The following is a 22,965-nucleotide window of genomic DNA, read 5'->3' as shown; positions in this document are numbered from 1 at the left end:
ATTATAACACAACATGAGCTAAATGCAGGTGTTTGTGACCCGTTTAAGTGTGCAAGACTATTTGAAAGCGCGACTGGCAGAATAACATATATCTCTGGAGCTGCAGGATTCTGCCTTTCGTCGTAAGAACGAACACATCACGGACAAGATTATTTCAAAATACATAATAGCTTGGCTAATATAAACGAAAACAGCCACGTGAACATAAACTGTTGAGAATTAAATCTGAAGTGGATCTACTGGATTTTAATATTAAGTGACCGCATATACCAGCTGCTTCTGTCTTCAATTTTAATCTATATAAAAAAATTAAACTCATTCATCTTGGCTGCTTTTTTAATGTGTGTACGTATTTATTTATTATTTTGCTCTAACAAGACTTAATCTATATTTAATTAAATCAATTACATTTTATTTTACATTTGATTTGTCCATTTCTGCATCTAAACGCCTAAAAACCTAAAACATGCTCTATTATACTATTGTTAGCAATTTCTTTATCGTCCAAGTTATCTGGTGTACACGCTTTTATTTTCATAATAAACTCGTTTGTTAGATTATACACAGTTATAGTGGTCTATAATAAATATTGACAGGTTTTATTCAAGATGTTTAGAATGATCACCGTAGGCTAATTTTTTTAAATGTAAATCCAAAAAAAAAAAAAAAAAAAAAAAAAAAAAAAAAAAAATTAAATAAATTAAAAACATTGGAAAAGAATAACTTGTACTTTTTTATACATTTTGTATAGTTTCATAGTTTATGCATTATAGTTATAAAAACAAACAAATTTAGCCACTCACATAGAAATCTTAGGCCTTATCCTTTTCTGACAGTTTTAGGGATTTTTAAAAATCCTAAAAAACCTTATTTGTGCTGCAAATAATAATTTCAAACTAATTTGATACTGACCTCTGACATCCTGTGACATGATATTTATTTGAATTTACATAATCTCATGGATGTAACAGTAAATCTGTTCAGCTCACAGATCAAGACTAAGCTCTAATGCAAGCAGAACTTTCACAAATGCTTTTAGGTCAATAAAATCATTACAAAACACTTACAAATCATTTAAGGGATTTGATAACACTGTAAAATAATGTCTAATTTGTTAAGATTAGCAAATGCATTGATAACACTTTATAATAACTGCACTCATTAGTAAATAGTCAGTTCATGCTTCATAAAGCCTTGTCCCAATATTAATAGTCAGTAGTAAGCAGTTTATAAATACAGCTATAAATAGCTTGTTCTTGGTTTATAAGCACATTTATTAAAAAGGAGAGTAAAGGGTCAGTTATCTTCCTATGAAAAAAATAAATAAAAAATAAACAAACAACAACACTGATTGATACAGAACTCATAAATGTTATTGTGGATTTATGATAAACTCAGCCTGTAAATGAATTCATTCTCCTCCAAGAAGACACAAGTAGTTCACACCAAACTGTTTTAACATGAAGCCATATACTGAAGATGTTAAATTGCGAATGGGTTTAGGATACCTTAAATGGTGTGGCCATAGCGATTTATTAAAGTAACATAAAAAAAATACAATAGTAATTTTACTATATCTTTAAAATTTTTAATTCCAACTCTTCATAATTTTTTATATACGTAGAAGTCATCATTTGAAGGAAGCACAGTAAGTTTCATAGCTTTATCATTTTCAAGAGCCAGCATAAATTTAAAACTATCATAACATATAAATCAAGCTTGCAATTCTTAGTACCAATAATGGCCACCAGATGGAGCTATAGGATTACTTTTAAATAATTATTGTAGAAACAAGTATGATTTAAATCATTTATAGAAATCTTTCAAAGAAAAATAATATGAATTTTATGTATTTTACTGATAAAATGACATTCACTTAATTAGAATAACAAGCTGAAGTATTGTGAACTGTATATTAAGAATAATTCTTTATAGGCTTTATGGACAGATACGTTTTGAGTGACTTGAAGGATCAGCACCACATCCTCTTTTACCAGTTTAAAGAATGTATCTTACAGTACAGGTGCGGATGAATTTTGAATGGCTTGAATGGTTTTGTCGTGGTGATTTTTTAAAATATTAGTAAAAAAGTAACCAGTAAATGTCTTTTATTTTTTTAAGTGCAGCTTCTAAACACTTAAAAAAATTTACACATAGAAGACAAGTCATTCTGAGGAAATATGCATAGTTTCATGACTATACAACACTATATGGATGATAGAAAATTAAAAAACTATCATACATCTGATGTCACTCTGTCCCTCTGTCACTGTGGGTAATGTGTGTGTGTGTGTGTGTGTGTGTGTGTGTGTTAAGTGAATTAGTTGTGAAACTATCAGGGAGCATTTAGTCTCCAGTGCCAACATTTTACAGAACTGCCACTTTCCTGGAGTCTCAGAATTACAATGTGTCAGGTTCTGAGAAATCAAAGATTCCAAAAAATGATTTAATTAGAATACCATGAAGTATTGTGAAATACTATATATTAAGACTTTATATATAGGCTTTATGAACAGATTAGAGTGACTCGTGAAGGACCAGCACCACCTCCTCTTGTCCGATGGTTTGAGGAATATATTTTCCTGAATCCGGGGTTAAGATTTAGGAGCTCATTTTTATTCCACCTCCTTTCCTGAAAGTCTGTCTTGCAGAATTTACTAAAAATTAATCTTCACATTAATTCCTAATTATTTTGCAATTATTTTTGTCAGTTCTTCTTGACCTGTTTTTCTCTTCCAGCTTTCCTGGACTATTGTATAGCACTCATAAATGATTAAATAAAAAATAATGGTAGTTATTAAGATTGATATGGTTTGGAATTGGTAAAAAATGCTTGGAAAAAAATCACAATAAAACAATGTTTTAATGTTTAAGTTTGGAATATTAACTGACGTGAATGAATGCTATATAAACATTGTTCATGTTAACATAATGTTTATGAATGGAATCTTATTGTAAAGTGTTACTAAAGTTATATATATATATATTGTTCTGTGAATGTGATTTTAAAGTCTAGATGATTCGGATTAACCCTTTAACTGCCATATCCTTTAAAACCTCACTGCCAGAGGGATATTGTGAATGCATGTGCCCGCTGGGCACAGTTTACCTGATGCCACCGGGGTGGCGATGGCACTGGTGGCTTGAGCCCGCCATCGCTGCTTGCAGCTATATTTATTCTTATTATTATTATTCTTCTTCTCTAAGATGAATCGCATTTTTGAGGGCCTAAACATGCTCGAAAAGTCATGAAACTTTGCACACACCTCAGAACTGGCGAAAATTTACGTCTGATATGGGTTTCAGAAGTGGGTGTGCCAAAATGGCTCAACAGCGCCACCTATACACGTTCAACGGTGTGCGCCTCGAGCTACGTTTCATGTACATGTATGAAAATCGGTATACACATGTAACTCTCCAATACCTACAAAAAAGTCTCTTGGAGCAAAATCCGAAACCCAACAGGAAGTCGGTTATTTCAAATATTATGAGCAAATTTTGTGTCACTTTTGTCATTTCCATGCGTTGTATTTTAACGAACTCCTCCTAGAGATTAATTCAGATCAACACCAAATTTGGTATGCCTAATCTAAAGTCCTTTGCGATGTTAAATTGCGAAGCTTTTGAGTTTTCGTTGAAGGGCCTGTGTGTGGCGGCCTGGCGAATTTCGATGATTCGCCATGAAACAGGAAGTTGCTATAACTCAGACATACAATGACCAATCTGCCCCAAACTTCACATGTTGGATGAGACTCCTGTCCTGAACAGTTTGACACGACAATATTCAGTTATAGTCATAGCGCCACCTATTGGCAACAGGAAGTTACATATTTTAAGCTGCGACAAACTACTCCTAGAAATTTTTGACATCAATGTCTTTTTTGTCGTCAGTCTAATCTAAAGGCCTGTACGATGTTAAAATGAGAAGATCTTGAGTTTTCGTTAAAGGGCATGTCCATGGCGCCATGTCAAAGTTCGATGTCTCGCCATGGGAGTAGAAGTTGCTGTAACTCAGTCATAAAATATCAGATCTTGCCCAGACTTCAAATGTTTGATAAGAGTACTGACCTGAACACATCTGGAGGCTAATATTCCATTGGGTGTGGCAAAATGGCTCGATAGCGCCACCTATACATTTTCAATGGAGTGCGCCTCGAGCTACATGTCATATACATGTACGAAAATCGGTAAACATATGTAACACACCAATAGCTACAAAAAAGTCTCTTGGTACGAAATCCGAATCCCAACAGGAAGTCGGTTATTTTTAATTTTCCCTGCAAAATTGGTGTTGTTTTTGTCATTTTCAGGGGTTGTATTTTAACGAACTCCTCCTAGAGATTTATTCAGATCAACACCAAACTTGGTCAGTGTAATCTAAAGCCCTTTGCCATGTTAAATTGCGAAGGAATTGAGGTTTCGTTAAAGGGCGTGTCCATGGCGGCCTGACAAATTTCGATGATTCGCCGTGAAAAATGATGGTGCTATAACTCAGACATACAATGTCCAATCCGCCCCAAACTTCACATTTTTGTTAAGACTCTTCACCTGAACAGATCTACATGCCAATATTCAGTTATAGTCATAGCGCCACCTATTGGCAACTGGAAGTGACATATTTTACACTGTGACAAACTACTCCTAGAAATTTTATGACATCAATGTCTTTTTTGTGGTCAGTCTAATCTAAAGACCTGTGTGATGTTTAGTTGTGAAGATCTTGAATTTTTGTTAAAAGGCATGTCCATGTCGCCATGACGAAGTTCGATGTCTCGCCATGGGAATAAAAGATGTTATAACTCAGGCATAAAATGTCCGATCTTGCCCAAACTTCACATGTGAGATAAGGGTCCTGGCTTGAACACATCTGAAGGCCAATATTCCATTATAACGATAGCGCCACCTGCTGGCAACAGGAAGATTGGCACACATATGGAATAAACTTTGATATATTGCACTTATATTTATGAGTTTAAATGCATATTTCTCAACGTTCACCTTTTTACTAAAGCCACACGATGGTGGTGAGCCCGGGTGCGAGGGCCCGTTCATCGCTGCTTGCAGCTTTAATTAGGGCTCAAGCCCGAAGGGGCGAAGAGCCCTATTGTTCTTCTAAGGATTATTAGGGCTCAAGCCCAAAGGGCGAGAGGCCTATTGTTTTCCTTAGGATTATTTTTTATTATTATTATTATTATTATTATTATTATTTTTTTCCAACGTCTCGGGGGCTTTTGGGGCCCTTAACTTGCTTAAAAAGTCTTGAAAATTGGCACACAGATTGGAACCTGCGGCCATTAGGGCCGGGCAGAGACTGATACACGGGCGTGGCACAGGGGCTCTACAGCGCCCCCTGGAATATGGAGGGCCATATATCATACATTCTTGCTCGTAGACGTATGAAACTCGGTACACATATAAATCTCATCAATCCAAACAACTTTTGTATTGCATATCATAGGCTCCGCCCAACAGGAAGTTGGCTATTTAGGGTTTAGTATTCAAATTTTTCGTCAAAGTTGTGGGGGCTTTTGGGGTCCTTAACATACTCAAAAACTCTTGAAAATTTGCGCACACTTTGGAATCTGTGGCCTTTAGGAGCCTGCAGAGGCTGGGACCCGGGCGTGGCACAGGGGCTCTACGGCGCCCCCTGGAACACAGTCAGAAATGTTGATGTATAGCTCACACATACTTGCACATATTCATATGAAACTCAGTACACATATAGATCTCATCGTGCCAAACAACTTTCGTATTGCATGTCATAGGCTCCGCCCATCAGGAAGTCAGCTATTTAGAGTTATGTAAAAAGCGCATGCTCTGGAATTTGAAATACTTGTCATAGGTTTTTTTCTCGATTGCCGCCAAACTCGGTCAACATGATCTCAAGACACTGGGGATGAAAAATTGCCAGGGGATTTTTGATATCTCGAATGGTTTGCTCATGGCGAGGCGTTGAAATTATGGCGAGAAATGAGAAACAGGAAGTGTCTAATACCGTCCACATACATTTCCTGATTTTAATCAAACTTCATCAGATTATTCGTTGTATGATGTCGATCGCATATATGTGACTATTAGGAGTCAAAGTTATAGCGCCACCAACTGGCAGAAGGAAGTGTGACATTTTCAAAATGATTTGAATTCAGCATCTTATTATTACTCGATTTGCTTCAAACTTCATCAGAATAATGTTAAAACACAGCCGATATAAATCTGCAAGGGGGATATTGATATCTAAAAAATTGTTGGCGTGGCAACATGTCAAACTGGAATACTTCTCAGGTGATTTTGAGGCAAATAACATACTTAGAATTTCACAAAACTCTGAACACACATCAGTATTTCTGATAGGAACTTAAATTGTGAATGGATTTTGGATAGCTTGAATGGTTTTGCCGTGGTGATTTTTTTAAATGACCTTACAAAGGGAATCATTATTGTATTTTTAAATTGCAGCTTCCAAACACGTCAAAGAATTTTTTCATACAGATGAAAAAGTCATTCTGAGGAAATATGCATAGTTTAACGACTTTACAACACTGTATGGATAACAGAAAATTAAAAAACTGTCAGACATCTCATCTCACTTTGTCCCTCTGTTTGAGTGTATGTGCTTCAGACTTCCATTGTCTGAGAGAAATTGCGCCCCTACAGGTTCAATTCCCGAACTTTTACTTTCACTTTTAAATCGGTTAAAAATACAAATAAATACTTAGATTTAATTCACACTGACAAGCTAAACCAACATATCTGATTATTACCGGTTCAGGGCTCATGGATAAATAATTTCTGGCCAGAGATACGTGAGAAATAGGAGAGATGAATCACCGCTGTGATCACGAGCGTCTGGAGTAAAGAGCTCAGAGAAAACGAATTTATTCCTGTTTTAAAGCTTTTAAAAATAAATTATTACAGCGATATCACACAATCAACCAATTAGAACACACCAAGAGCTAAATTCAGATGTTTTTGAACTGTTTGTGTGAAAATGAAATATTTGTGGCTGCCTATCTGAAATCACCGCTCCGATCAGCGCGTACAGTGTCGAGCTCAAAACAAACGAATTTATTCTTGTTTAAGAGCTTTTTTAAATAAAATATTACCACAAATGCACACAATAAACCCATTGTAACACTACAAGAGCTAAATGCAGGTGTTTGTGACCTGTTTAAGTGTGCAAGACTATTTGAAAGCGCGACTGGCAGAATAACATATCTCTCGAGCTGCAGGTTTCTGTCTTTCGTCGTACGAACGAACACATCACGGACAAGATTATTTCAAAATACATAATAGCTTGGCGAATATAAACGAAAACAACCACGTGAACATAAACTGGATCTACTGGATTTGAATATTAAAGTGACCACATTTACCACTTGCTTCTGTCTTCAATTTTAATCTATATAAAAAAGGAAACTCATTCGACTTGGCTGCTTTTTTAACGTGTGCGTATTTATTTATTTACCTTTTTATACATTTTGTATAATTTCATAGTTTGTGTATTACAATTATAAAAACAAAAATAAATTTAGCCACTCACATAGAAATAGCTTAGGCCTTAACCTTTTTCTGACAGTTTTAGGGATTTTTAAAAATCCTAAAAAAAACTTATTTGTGCTGCAAATAATAATTTCAAACTCATTTGATACTGACCTATGACATCCTGTGACATTATATTTATTTGAATTTACATAATCTCATAGATGTAACAGTAAATCTGTTCAGCTCACAGATCAATACTAAGCTGTAATGCAAGTAGAACTTTCACAAATGCTTATGAGTCATTTAAGGATTTGATAACACTGTAAAATAATGTCTAATTTGTTAACATTAGCAAATTCATTGATAACACTTTATAATAACTGCACTCATTAGTAAATAGTCAGTTCATGCTTTATAAAGCCTTGTCCCAATATTAATAGTCAGTAGTAAGCAGTTTATAAATACAGCTATAAATAGCTTGTCCTTGGTTTATAAGCACATTTATTAAAAAGGAGAGTAAAGGGTCAGTTATCTTCCTATGAAAAATAAAAGATAAAAATAAACAAACAACAACAACACAGATTGATACAGAACTCAGAAATTTTATTGTGGATTTATGATAAAATCAGCCTGTAAATGAATTCATACTCCTCCTCATACTACTCCATACTCCTTTTTCAACATGATGCCAATATACTGAGATGTTAAATTGTGAATGGGTTTAGGATAGCTTAAATGGTGTTGCCATAGAGATTTATTAAAGTAACATAAAAAATACAATAGTTATTTTACTATATCTTTAAAATTTTTCATTCTAACTCTTCATAATTTTTTATATAAGTAGAAGTCCTCATTTGAAGGAAGCACAGTAAGTTTCATAGCTTTATCATTTTCAAGAGCCAGCATAAAATTAAAACTATCATAACTTATAAATCAAGCTTGCAATTCTTAGTACCTATAATGGCCACCAGAGGGAGCTATAGGATTACTTTTAAATAATTATTGGAGAAACGAGTATGATTTAAATCATTTATAGAAATCTTTCAAATAAAATAATATGTATTTTAGGAATTTTACTGATAAAATGACCCTCACTTAATTAGAATAACAAGCTGAAGTATTGTGAACTGTATATTAAGAATAATTCTTAATAGGCTTTATGGACAGATACGTTTTAAGTGACTCTTGAAGGTTCAGCACCACATCCTCTTTTACCACTGTTTAAAGAATTAATCTTACAGAACAGGTGTGAATGAATTTTGGATAGCTTGAATGGTTTTGTCGTGGTGATTTTTTGAAATAATAGTAAAAAAGGAACCAGTAAAAAAAAGTGCAGCTTCTAAACACTTCAAAAAAAATGTACACATAGAAGACAAGTCATTCTGAGGAAATATGCATAGTTTCATGACTATACAACATTATATGGATGACAGAAAATTAAAAAACATACATCTGATGTCACTCTGTCCCTCTGTCACTGTGTGTGTGTGTTTGTGTGTGTTTTAAGTGAATTAGGTGTGAAACTATCAGTGAGCATTTAGTCTCCAGCACCAACATTTTACAGAACTGGCACTTTCCTGGAGTCTCAGAATTACAATGTGTCAGGTTCTGAGAGATCTAAGATTCCAAAAAAATATTTAATTAGAATACCATGAAGTATTGTGAAATACTATATATTAAGACTTTATATATAGGCTTAATGAACAGATTAGACTGACTCGTGAAGGACCAGCACCACCTTCTCTTGTTTGATGGTTTGAGGAATATATCTTCCAGAATCCGGGATTAAGATTTAGGAGCTCATTTTTATTCCACCTCCTTTCCTGAAAGTCTGTCTTGCAGAATTGACTAAAAATTAATCTTCACATTAATTCCTAATTCTTTTGCAATTCTTTTGTCAGTTCTTCTTGACCTGTTTTTCTCTTCCAGCTTTCCTGGACTATTGTATAGCACTCATAAATGATTAAATAAAAAATAATGGTAGTTATTAAGATTGATATGGTTTGGAATTGGTAAAATGTGCTTGGAAAAAAATCACAATAAAACAATGTTTTAATGTTTAAGTTTGGAATATTAACTGACATGAATGAATGCTATATAAATATTGTTCATGTTAACATAATGTTTATAAATGAAATCTTATTGTAAAGTGTTACTAAAGTTATATATATATATATATATATTGTTCTGTGAATGTGATTTTAAAGTCTAGATGATTTGGATTAACCCTTTAACTGCCATATCAAGTTCAAGTTCAAGTTCAAGTTCAATTTATTTGTATAGCGCATTTACAACAGCCTCCTGGCTGACCAAAGTGCTTTAACATAAGAGCAAGAATATTACACATACATAAAAATAGACCAGACAAAAAATTTAAAACCACCCATTTCAAAATGTAGCATAACACAGTAGTCAGTACACTAAGGAAAATAAAAAAGTTTTTAGCAAAGATTTAAAAATAGACAAGGAAGGGGCCAGTCTGATCTCTAAAGGCAGGGTATTCCAGAGTCGTGGCCCAGCCACTGCAAATGCACGCTCCCCTCTACGCTCCCCTCTATCCTTTAAAACCTCACTGCCAGAGGGATATTGTGAATGCATGTGCCCGCTGGGCACAGTTTACCTGATGCCACCGGGGTGGTGATGGCATTGGTGGCTTGAGCCCGCCATCGCTGCTTGCAGCTATATTTTTTTATTATTATTATTATTATTATTATTTTTTTCTAACGTTAAGGGGGCTTTTGGGGTCCTTAACATGCTCGAAAACTCTTGAAAATTGGCACACAGATTGGAACCTGCGGCCATTAGGGTCGGGCAGAGACTGATACACGGGCGTGGCACAGGGGCTCTACAGCGCCCCCTGGAATACTGAGGGCCATATATCATACATACTTGCACGTAGACACATGAAACTCGGTACACATGTAGATCTCATTAAACCAAACAACTTTCGTACTGCATATCATAGGCTCCGCCCAACAGGAAGTTGGCTATTTAGGGTTTATTATTCATATTTTTGGTCAAAGTTGTGGGGGCTTTTGGGGTCCCTAACATACTCAAAAACTCTTGAAAATTTGCACACACTTTGGAATCTGTGCCCTTTAGGAGCCTGCAGAGGTTGGGACCCGGGCGTGGCACAGGGGCTCTACGGCGCCCCCTGAAACACAGTCATAAATGTTGATGTATAGCTCACACATACTTGCACATATTCATATGAAACTCAGTACACATATAGATCTCATCGTGCCGAACAACTTTCGTATTGCATGTCATTGGGCTCCGCCCAACAGGAAGTCAGCTATTTAGAGTTATGTAAAAAGCGCATGCTCTGGAATTTGATATACTTGTCATAGGTTTTTTACTCGTTTACCACCAAACTCGGTCAACATGATCTCAAGACATTGGGGATGAAAAATTGCCAGGGGATTTTTGATATCTCGAACGGTTTGCTCGTGGCGAGGCGTTGAAATTATGGCGAGAATTGAGAAACAGGAAGTGTCTAATACCATCCACATACATTTCCTGATTTCAATCAAACTTCATCAGATTATTCATTGTATGATGTCGATCGCATATATGTGATTATTAGGAGTCAAAGTTATAGCGCCACCAACTGGCAGCAGGAAGTGTGTCATTTTCAAAATGCTTTAAATTCAGCATCCTATTTTTATTCGATTTGCTTCAAACTTCATCAGAATAATGTTAAAACACAGCCGATATGAATCTGCTGGGGGAAATTGGATATCTAAAAATATTGTTGCCGTGGCAACATGTCAAACTGGAATACTTCTCAGGTGATTTTGAGGCAAATAACATGCTTAGAATTTCATCAAACTCAGAACACATATCAGTATTAGTGACAGCTAGACACTGGCAAAAGTTCATAAGAGGGCGTGGAAGAGGCACTCTATAGCGCCACCTTTTGTCAAAAGTGGGGGGGTTAGTTTTAGCTACAGACACCAAACTCAGTACAAAAATTGTTCTTATCAAGACGGACAACTTTCTAATTCACAGTCATCAGCTACGACCAACAGGAAGTCGGCTATTTTGATTTGAATGTGGATTGTTTTTTACATTTAGCTGTGAATTAATGCATACTGCTCAGAGGAGAGTAACACTATACACACCAAACTTTGTCTACATGTTGAAAAAACATTGAGGAACTTAAATTGTGAATGGGTTTTGGATAGCTTGGATGGTTTTGTCGTGGTGATTTTTTTAAATGACAGTAAAGATGGAATTATTAATTTTCCTGCATTTTTAAATTCCAAACACTTCAAAACCTTTTTTCATACAGAAAAAAAGTTATTCTGAGTGAATATGCATAGTTTCATGACTTTACAACACTGTATGGATAACAGAAAATTAAAAAACTGTCAGACATCTCCTCTCACTCTGTCCCTCTGTTTGAGTGTGTGTGCTTAGACTTCCATTGTCTGAGAGAAAATGCGCCCCTACAGGTGCAGTTACCGGAGTTAAAGAGGGAGGAGACTGTCTTTTGGTTTCACTTTTAAATCGGTTAAAATACAAATAAATACTTGGATTTAATTCACACTGACAAGCTAAACCAACATATATGATTATTATCAGGTCAGGGCTCATTAATAATTGATGTGTGGTCAGTGATACGTGAGAAACACGAGAGATGAATCACCGCTCTGAGCAGGAGCGTGTGGAATGATGAGCTCAGAAAAAACGAGTTTATTCTTGTTTTATAGCTATTAAAAATAAAGTATTGCAGCGATATCACACAATTCACCAATTAGAACACACCAAGAGCTAAATTAAGATGTTTTTGAACTGTTTGTGTGAAAATGAAATATTTGCGGCTGCCTATCTGAAATCACTGCCTCCGATCAGCGCGCACAGTGTCACAAGTTCAAAACTAACGACTTATTCTTGTTTAAGAGCTTTTTTAAATAACTTATTGCCATAAATGCACACAATACATCCATTATAACACAACACGAGCTAAATGCAGGTGTTTGTGACCCGTTTAAGTGTGCAAGACTATTTGAAAGCGCGACTGGCAGAATAACATATATCTCTGGAGCTCCAGGATTCTGCCTTTCGTCGTGAGAACGAACACATCACGGACAAGATTATTTCAAAATACATAATAGCTTGGCTAATATAAACGAAAACAGCCACGTGAACATAAACTGTTGAGAATTAAATCTGAAGTGGATCTACTGGATTTTAATATTAAGTGACCGCATATACCAGCTGCTTCTGTCTTCAATTTTAATCTATATAAAAAATTAAACTCATTAATCTTGGCTGCTTTTTTAATGTGTGTAGGTATTTATTTATTATGTTGCTCTAACAAGACTTAATCTATATTTAATTAAATCAATTACATTTTATTTTACATTTGATTTGTCCATTTCTGCATCTAAACGCCTAAAAACATAAAACATGCTCTATTATATTATTGTTAGCAATTTCTTTATCGTCCAATTTATCTGGTGTACACGCTTTTATTTTCATTATAAACTTGTTTGTTAGATTATACACAGTTACAGTGGTCTATAATAAATATTAACAGGTTTTATTCAAGCTGTTTAGAATGATTGCGTAGGCTAATTTTTTTAAATGTAAAAAAAAAAAAAAAAAAAAAAAAAAAAACATTGGAAAAGAATAACTGTTGTACATTTTTATAAATTTTGTATAATTTCATAGTTTATGCATTATAGTTATAAAAACAAATAAATTTAGCCACTCACATAGAAATCTTAGGCCTTATCCTTTTCTGACAGTTTTAGGGATTTTTAAAAATCCTAAAAAACCTTATTTGTGCTGCAAATAATAATTTCAAATTAATTTGATACTGACCTCTGACATCCTGTGACATGATATTTATTTGAATTTACATAATCTCATGGATGTAACAGTAAATCTGTTCAGCTCACAGATCAAGACTAAGCTGTAATGCAAGCAGAACTTTCACAAATACTTGTAGGTCAATAAAATCATTACAAAACACTTACAAATCATTGAAAGGATTTAATAACACTGTAAAATAATGTCTAATTTGTTAACATTAGCAAATGCATTGATAACACTTTATAATAACTGCACTCATTAGTAAATAGTCAGTTCATGCTTCATAAAGCCTTGTCCCAATATTAATAGTCAGTAGTAAGCAGTTTATAAATACAGCTATAAATAGCTTGTTCTTGGTTTATAAGCACATTTATTAAAAAGGAGAGTAAAGGGTCAGTTATCTTCCTATGAAAAATAAAAATAAACAAACAACAACACAGATTGATACAGAACTCAGAAATGTTATTGTGGATTTATGATAAAATCAGCCTGTAAATGAATTCATTCTCCTCTAAGAAGACATAAGTAGTTCACACCAAACTGTTTTAACATGAAGCCATATACTGAAGATGTTAAATTTCGAAAGGGTTTAGGATACCTTAAATGGTGTGGCCATAGCGATTTATTAAAGTAACATAAAAAAATACAATAGTTATTTTACTATATCTTTAACATTTTTAATTCCAACTCTTCATAATTTTTTATATACGTAGAAGTCATCATTTGAAGGAAGCACAGTAAGTTTCATAGCTTTATCATTTTCAAGAGCCAGCATAAAATTAAAACTATCATAACATATAAATCAAGCTTGCAATTCTTAGTACCAATAATGGCCACCAGATGGAGCTATAGGATTACTTTTAAATAATTATTGTAGAAACAAGTATAATGATTTAAATCATTTATAGAAATCTTTCAAAGAAAAATAATATGAATTTGATGTATTTTACTGATAAAATGACCCTCACTTAATTAGAATAACAAGCTGAAGTATTGTGAACCGTATATTAAGAATAATTCTTTATAGGCTTTATGGACAGATACGTTTTGAGTGACTCTTGAAGGATCAGCACCACATCCTCTTTTACCACTGTTTAAAGAATGTATCTTACAGTACAGGTGCGGATGAATTTTGAATGGCTTGAATGGTTTGTCGTGGTGATTTTTTTAAATAACAGTAAAAAAGTAACCAGTAAATGTCTTTTATTGTTTTAAAGTGCAGCTTCTAAACACTTAAAAAAATTGTACACATAGAAGACAAGTCATTCTGGGGAAATATGCATAGTTTCATGACTATACAACACTATATGGATGATAGAAAATTAAAAAAACTATCATACATCTGATGTCACTCTGTCCCTCTGTCACTGTGGGTAATGTGTGTGTGTGTGTGTGTGTGTGTGTTAAGTGAATTAGGTGTGAAACTATCAGGGAGCATTTAGTCTCCAGCGCCAACATTTTACAGAACTGCCACTTTCCTGGAGTCTCAGAATTACAATGTGTCAGGTTCTGAGAGATCTAAGATTCCAAAAAATGATTTAATTAGAATACCATGAAGTATTGTGAAATACTATATATTAAGACTTATATATATATATAAGACTATATATAGGCTTTCTGAACCGATTAGAGTGACTCGTGAAGGACCAGCACCACCTCCTCTTGTCCGATGGTTTGAGGAATATATCTTCCAGAATCCGGGATTAAGATTTAGGAGCTCATTTTTATTCCACCTCCTTTCCCGGAAAAGTCTGTGTTGCAGAATTGACTAAAAATTAATCTTCACATTAATTCCTAATTATTTTGCAATTCTTTTTGTCAGTTCTTCTTGACCTGTTTTTTTTTTTTTTCTTCTTCTTTTCTGACCTCATGACCCAGTCAGCATTTTTGTACAATGGTCAAGTCTTAACTTATCCATTTCTGTATTGCATTTGTGTTTGATATTTCTCATGGGTATTTCATAATTTTCGACTTTGAGTTAAAATAGTTTGAGTTAAAACTCTTTTTTAGTGCATTTCATCTGTAAAAGAAAACATGCCTAATAATTCTGCACATGAATATAAGGAGTTTTTCTCTTCCAGCTTTCCTGGAGTATTGTATAACACTCATGAATGATTAAATAAAAAATAATGGTAGTTATTAAGATTGATATGGTTTGGAATTGGTAAAATGTGCTTGGAAAAAAATCACAAAACAATGTTTTAATGTTTAAGTTTGGAATATTAACTGACATGAATGAATGCTATATAAATATTGCTCATGTTAACATAATGTTTATAAATGAAATCTTATTGTAAAGTGTTACTATATATATATATATATATATATTGTTCTGTGAATTTGATTTTAAAGTCTAGATGATTCGGATTAACCCTTTAACTGCCATATCCTTTAAAACCTCACTGCCAGAGGGATATTGTGAATGCATGTGCCCGCTGGGCACAGTTTACCTGATGCCACCGGGGTGGCGATGGCATTGGTGGCTTGAGCCCGCCATCGCTGCTTGCAGCTATATTTCTTATTATTTCTTTTATTTTTTATTAAACCTTCCAGGCATTTTTGGGGGCCTTAACATGCTCAAAAACTCTTGAAAATTGGCACACACATTGGAATCTGCGGCCATCAGGACGCTGCAGAGGCTGGGACCCGGGCGTGGCACAGGGGCTCTACAGCGCCCCCTGGAACACCTTCAGAAATCTTGAACCATAGCTCACACACACTTGCATGTATTTATATGAAACTCGGTACACTTATAGATCTCATTGAGCTGAACAACTTTCACACTTTATGTCATAGGCTCCGCCCAACAGGAAGTCAGCTATTCAGGGCTGTTTAAAAAAAGCATGCTCTGGAATTTGAAATACTCCTCTGAGGTTTTCAACCCGTTCGCCACGAAACTCGGTGAACACGATCTCAAGACATTGGGGATGAAAAATTGCGAGGGGATTTTTGATATCTCGAACGGTTTGCCCGTGGCGAGGCGTGTAATTTATGGCGAGAAATGAGAAACAGGAAATGTCTAATAACATCCACATACATTTCCTGAATTTGATCAAACTTCATTGGTTTGTTCGTTGTATGATACCGATCGTATATATGTGAATATTAAGAGTCAACGTTATAGCGCCACCAACTGGCAGCAGGAAGTGTGTCATTTTCCAAATGCTTTGAATTCAGCATCTTATTTTTACTCGATTTACTTAAAACTTCATCAGAATAATGAAAAAACACGGCCGATGTAAATCTGTTGTGGGGATATTGATATCTGATATAGTGTTGCCATGGCAACGTGTCAAACTTGAATGTTCTGTTATGGTGAGTTTGAGGCAGACAACAAGCTCAGATTTACATGAAACTCAAAACACATATCAGTATTAGTGATAGCTAGACAATGGCAAAAGCTTTTAAAAGGGCGTGGAAGAGGCACTCTATAGCGCCACCTTTTGTCAAAAGTGGGGGGGTTAGTTTTAGCTACAGACACCAAACTTGGTACATAAATTGTTCTTTTCAAGACGGACAACTTTCTAATTCACAGTCATCAGCTACGACCAACAGGAAGTCGGCTATTTTGATTTGAATATTTAAATTGAGCTCTGATTTAATGCATACTCCTCAGAGGAAATGTTCACTATACTCACCAAACTTTGTCTACATGTTGAAAAAACATTGAGGAACATAAATTGCGAACGGATTTTGATTAGCTTGAACGGTTTGGTCGTGGTGATTTTTTGAAATGACAGTAAAAAGGGAATCATTAATTGTCTTGTATTTTTAAATTGCAGCTTCCAAACACTTAAAAAAAAAATTCATACAGAGATCAAATCATTCTGAGGACATATGCATAGTTTCATGACTTTACAACACTGTATGATTAAAAGAAAATTAAAAAACTGTCAGACATCTCAACTCACTCTGTCCCTCTGTTTGAGGAATGTATGTGTGCTGAGTGTGTGTGTGTGTGTGTGTGTGTGTGAGTGTGTGTGTGTGAGTGGGGGATGGGCATGAGCTGAGTGGCAGACACAATGAGAGAGAGAAAGAGAGAGAGAGAGAGAGAGACTTAATCATCTCTTTAATCACCAGAAAAAAAAAGTATTTTAAATTGTTATTTTTTGTTGCTGTTGCTAACATTGCTGTTTTCATTAAAACTTAAGAAATCTCTTAGGCCTTATCCTTTTCTGACAGTTTCAGGAATTAAAAACAAAATTCTAAAAATACTTATTTGTGCTGCAAATAATAATTTCAACTCATTTGATACTGACCTATTCCATCATGTGACATGACATGTATCTACATTTTAAAAATCTCATGGATGTAACAGTAAAACTGTTCAGCTCACAGATGAAGACTAAGCTGTAATGCAAGCAGAACTTTCACAAATGCTTATAAGTCATTAAAGGATTTTATAACACTGTAAAATAATGTCTAATTTGTTAACATTAGTAAATGCATTGGTAACACTTTATAATAACTGCACTCATTAGTAAATAGTCAGTTCATGCTTTATAAAGTCTTGTCCCAACTTAAACAGTCATTAATAAGCATCTTATAAATACAGCTATAAATAGCTTGATCTTGGTTTATAAGCACATTTATTAAAAAGGAGAGTAAAGGGTCAGTTATCTTCCTATGAAAAATAAAAAAATGAAAATAAACAAACAACAACACAGATTGATACAGAACTCAGAAATTTTATTGTGGATTTATGATCAAATCAGCCTGTAAATGAATCATACTCCTCCAAGAAGACACAAGTAGTTCACATCAAACTTTTTCAACATGATGCCAATATACTGAAGATGTTAAATTGCGAATGGGTTTAAGATACCTTAAATGGTGTGGCCATACCGATTTATTAAAGTAACATAAAAAAATACAATAGTTATTTTACTATATCTTTAACATTCTTCATTCCAACTCTTCATAATTTTTTATATACGTAGAAGTCATCATTTGAAGGAAGCACAGTAAGTTTCATAGCTTTATCATGTCCAGGAGCCAGCATAAAATTAAAACTATCATAACATATAAATCAAGCTTGCAATTCTTAGTACCAATAATGGCCACCAGATAGGATTACTTTTAAATAATTATTGTAGAAACGAATATGATTTAAATCATTTATAGAAATCTTTCAAAGAAAAATATGTATTTTACTGATAAAATGACCCTCACTTAATTAGAATAATATGCTGAAGTATTGTGAAATACTGTGTATTAAGAATAATTCTTTATAGGCTTTTATGGACAGATAAGTTTGGAGTGACTCTTGAAGGATCAGCACCACATCCTCTTTTACCACTGTTTAAAGAATGTAGCTTACAGAACAGGTGCGGATGAATTTTGGATAGCTTGAATGGTTTTGTCGTGGTGATTTTTTGAAATAACAGTAAAAAAGTAACCAGTAAATGTCTTTTATTGTTTTAAAGTGCAGCTTCTAAACACTTCAAAAAAATGTACACATAGAAGACAAGTCATGCTGAGGAAATATGCATAGTTTCATGACTATACAACACTATATGGATGAGAGAAGATTAAAAAAACTACCATACATCTTATGTCACTCTGTCCCTCTGTCACTGTGGGTAATGTGTGTGTGTGTGTGTGTGTGTGTGTGTGTTTGTGTGTTAAGTGTGTGTTTGTTAAGTGTGTGTGCTGAGTTTGTGTGAATGTGTGAGAGAGGGGATGGGCTTGGTGTCAGAGAGAGAGAGAGAGAGAGAGAGAGAGAGAGAGGGAGGGAGACTTAATCATCTCTTTAATCACCAGCAGAGAAAAAATAAGCAATTTTGTGTTGTTGTTGTTGTTTTTTCATCATTACAGCTTAAGAAATATCTTAGGCCTCAACATCAACTGTTGCTGCTTTAAATAGCCTTCTCCCAAAATTAATAGTCATTAGTAAGCATTTTATAAATACAGCTATAATTAAATTGTTCATGGTTTATATGCACATTTATTTTGAGGAGATTAAAGGCTGTAATCTTTCTAAAAAAAATAAAAAAAATAAACAAACACAGAACTCAGAAACATTTATTTCAAGATACAATAAAAGAAAACTGTACACTATATATATATATATATATATATATATATATATATATATATATACACAATTGCATAAGTTTATATTTAATTTTTTTTTATCAAGTCAAAAATAACAGCAAATAACAATGTCAATAAAAAAACGCAATAATATTAGAATAGCACAACATATTGTGGAATACTATATTAATAAGACTTTATATATAGGCTTTATGAACGACGGCTTGAGGAATATATCTTCCAGATAGTACCGCCGCTCCCTATATGCAGAATACGCAGTATTCGTAGGGCACCAACTCCCAGAGGGGGCACCATCCCAGTAGCTCAAAAAAAATAAAACATGCGCCATTCTCCCATCCGCGCTCGCGACCGCTCGGACATTTGCGGATGAATGTTCGTAATTGATGGATGGACATCTATGCCCCGGTAAAAGACATCAGCAATCCGGCACAGAGAAAAGAAAAATAAAGTCAAAAACAGGCATAAAGTTGGCTTGACATTGGACATTCGAGAGTCTCAAATTTAGGGACCGTCTCTAAAGTTACATGTGATATTGTTATACACTTTTCTAACGTCAGTAGTATTTGAAGAGAATGACTTAGTCATAAAACAACTGTAATTGTCCATCTAGATGACAGCTATAATGCACAATTAAATTGAATGTTTGATATTTATTAAAACAAACTGTAAGTCATATGTAAATTATGCTACTTTTTCACATGGGCTCAAACGCAAATTTGAAGCTCAATAGCATTTGAGGAAAAAGACTTGCAGTCATAAAACAATTGTAATGTGTTCATTTAGGTGTCAGCTACAATGCACACCTTATACATTTTTTATATATATTAAAAAAAAGTGTTACTAAAGTTTTATATATTGTTCTGTGTATGTGATTTCAAAGTCTAGATGGGTCGGATTAACCCTTTAACTGCCATATCCCTTAAAATTTGATTGCCAGAGGGTTACTGTAAATGCTTATGCCCGCTGGGCACAGTTTTCCCGATGCCACCGGGGTGGCGTTGCACTGATGGCTTGAGCCCGCCATCGCTGCTTGCAGCTATATTTATTATTATTTTTATTTTTTTTTAAACCTTCCGGGCATTTTTGGGGGCCTTAACATACTCAAAAACTCTTGAAAATTGGCACACACATTGGAATCTGCGGCCATCAGGACGCCACAGAGACTGGGACCCGGGCGTGGCACAGGGGCTCTACAGCGCCCCCTGGAACACCGTCAGAAATCTTGAACCATAGCTCACACACGCTTGCATGTATTTATATGAAACTCGGTACACTTATAGATCTCATTGAGCTGAACAACTTTTGCGCTCTATGTCATAGGCTCCGCCCAACAGGAAGTCAGCTATTCAGGGCTGTTTAAAAAAAGCATGCTCTGGAATTTGATATACTTGTCATAGGTTTTTTACTTGATTGCCACGAAACTCGGGCAACATGATCTCAAGACATTGGGGATGAAAAATTGCCAGGGGATTTTTGATATCTCAAACGGTTTGCTCGTGGCGAGGCGTTGAAATTAGAGCAATAAATGAGAAACAGGAAATGCCTAATAACATCCACATACATTGCCTGAGTTTGATCAAACTTCATCGGTTTGTTCGCTGTATGATACCGATCGTATATATGTGACTATTAAGAGTCAACGTTATAGCGCCACCAACTGGCAGCAGGAAGTGTGTCATTTTCAAAATGCTTTGAATTCAGCATCTTATTTTTACTCGATTTGCTGCAAATTTCATCAGAATAATGACAAAACACGGCCGATGAAAATCTGTTGTGGGGATATTGATATCTAATATAGTGTTGCCATGGCAAAGTGTCAAACTTGAATATTCTGTTATGGTGAGTTTGAGGCAGATAACAAGCTCAGATTTACATGAAAGTCAAAACACATATTGGTATTATTGATAGCTAGACAATGGCAAAAGTTCATAAGAGGGCGTGGAAGAGGCACTCTATAGCGCCACCTTTTGTCAAAAGTGGGGGGTTAGTTTTAGTTACAGACACCAAACTCAGTACAAAAATTGTTCTTATCAAGACTGACAACTTTCTAATTCACAGTCATCAGCTACGATCAACAGGAAGTCGGCTATTTTGATTTGAATGTGGATTGTTTTTTACATTTAGCTGTGAATTAATGCATACTGCTCAGAGGAAAGTAACACTATACACACCAAACTTTGTCTACATGTTGAAAAAACATTGAGGAACTTAAATTGTGAATGGGTTTTGGATAGCTTGGATGGTTTTGTCGTGGTGATTTTTTTAAATGACAGTAAAGATGGAATTATTAATTTTCCTGCATTTTTAAATTCCAAACACTTCAAAACCTTTTTTCATACAGAAAAAAAAAGTTATTCTGAGTAAATATGCATAGTTTCATGACTTTACAACACTGTATGGATAACAGAAAATTAAAAAACCGTCAGAAATCTCATCTCACTCTGTCCCTCTGTTTGAGTGTGTGTGCTTAGACTTCCATTGTCTGAGAGAAAATGCGCCCCTACAGGTGCAGTTACCGGACTAAAAAAGGGAGGAGACTGTCTTTTGGTTTCACTTTTAAATCGGTTAAAATACAAATAAATACTTGGATTTAATTCACACTGACAAGCTAAACCAACATATATGATTATTATCAGGTCAGGGCTCATTAATAATTGATGTGTGGTCAGTGATACGTGAGAAACAGGAGAGATGAATCACAGCTCTGAGCAGGAGCATGTGGAATGATGAGCTCAGAAAAAACGAGTTTATTCTTGTTTTATAGCTATTAAAAATAAAGTATTGCAGCGATATCACACAATTCACCAATTAGAGCATACCAAGAGCTAAATTAAGATGTTTTTGAACTGTTTGTGTGAAAATGAAATATTCGCGGCTGCCTATCTGAAATCACTGCCTCCGATCAGCGCGCACAGTGTCACAAGTTCAAAACTAACGAATTTATTCTTGTTTAAGAGCTTTTTAAAATAAATTATTGCCATAAATGCACACAATACATCCATTATAACACACCAAGAGCTAAATGCAGGTGTTTGTGACCCGTTTATGTGCGCAAGGCTATTTGAAAGCGCGACTGGCAGAATAACATATATCTCTGGAGCTGCAGGATTCTGCCTTTCGTCGTAAGAACGAACACATCACGGACAAGATTATTTCAAAATACATAATAGCTTGGCTAATATAAACGAAAACAGCCACGTGAACATAAACTGTTGAGAAATAAATCTGAAGTGGATCTACTGGATTTTAATATTAAGTAACCGCATATACCAGCTGCTTCGGTCTTCAATTTTAATCTATATAAAAAATTAAACTCATTCTTCTTGGCTGCTTTTTTAATGTGTGTACGTATTTATTTATTATTTTGCTCTAACAAGACTTAATCTATATTTAATTAAATCAATTACATTTTATTTTACATTTGATTTGTCCATTTCTGCATCTAAACGCCTAAAAACCTATAACATGCTCTATTATACTATTGTTAGCAATTTCTTTATCGTCCAATTTATCTGGTGTACACACTTTTATTTTCATAATAAACTTGTTTGTTAGATTATACACAGTTACAGTGGTCTATAATAAATATTGACAGGTTTTATT

At 34.6% G+C, this 22,965-nt stretch overlaps 1 protein-coding gene and 1 long non-coding RNA gene across 2 annotated transcripts in view; one reads left to right on the top strand and one right to left on the bottom strand.

Moving 5' to 3' along the window:
• Positions 1 to 22,965, top strand: part of LOC127935227 (glutathione S-transferase A) — a 232,949-nt gene that overhangs the window by 79,132 nt on the left and 130,852 nt on the right. The gene's annotated exons all lie outside the window — the stretch shown is intronic.
• The window catches only part of LOC127935231 (uncharacterized), a 16,734-nt gene continuing 1,804 nt past the window's right edge, over positions 8,036 to 22,965 (bottom strand). The window contains exons 2-3 of the long non-coding RNA XR_008148027.1: positions 14,130 to 15,038; positions 8,036 to 8,437 (exon numbers count right to left, since the gene is read on the bottom strand). This is a non-coding gene — a long non-coding RNA (uncharacterized LOC127935231). The remainder of the gene's footprint in view (positions 8,438 to 14,129; positions 15,039 to 22,965) is intronic.

Source organism: Carassius gibelio, chromosome A19 (genome assembly GCF_023724105.1).
Source record: "Carassius gibelio isolate Cgi1373 ecotype wild population from Czech Republic chromosome A19, carGib1.2-hapl.c, whole genome shotgun sequence".
NCBI classification, from domain to species: Eukaryota; Metazoa; Chordata; class Actinopteri; order Cypriniformes; family Cyprinidae; genus Carassius; species Carassius gibelio.
This window is presented reverse-complemented; position numbering and strand designations above follow the sequence as displayed.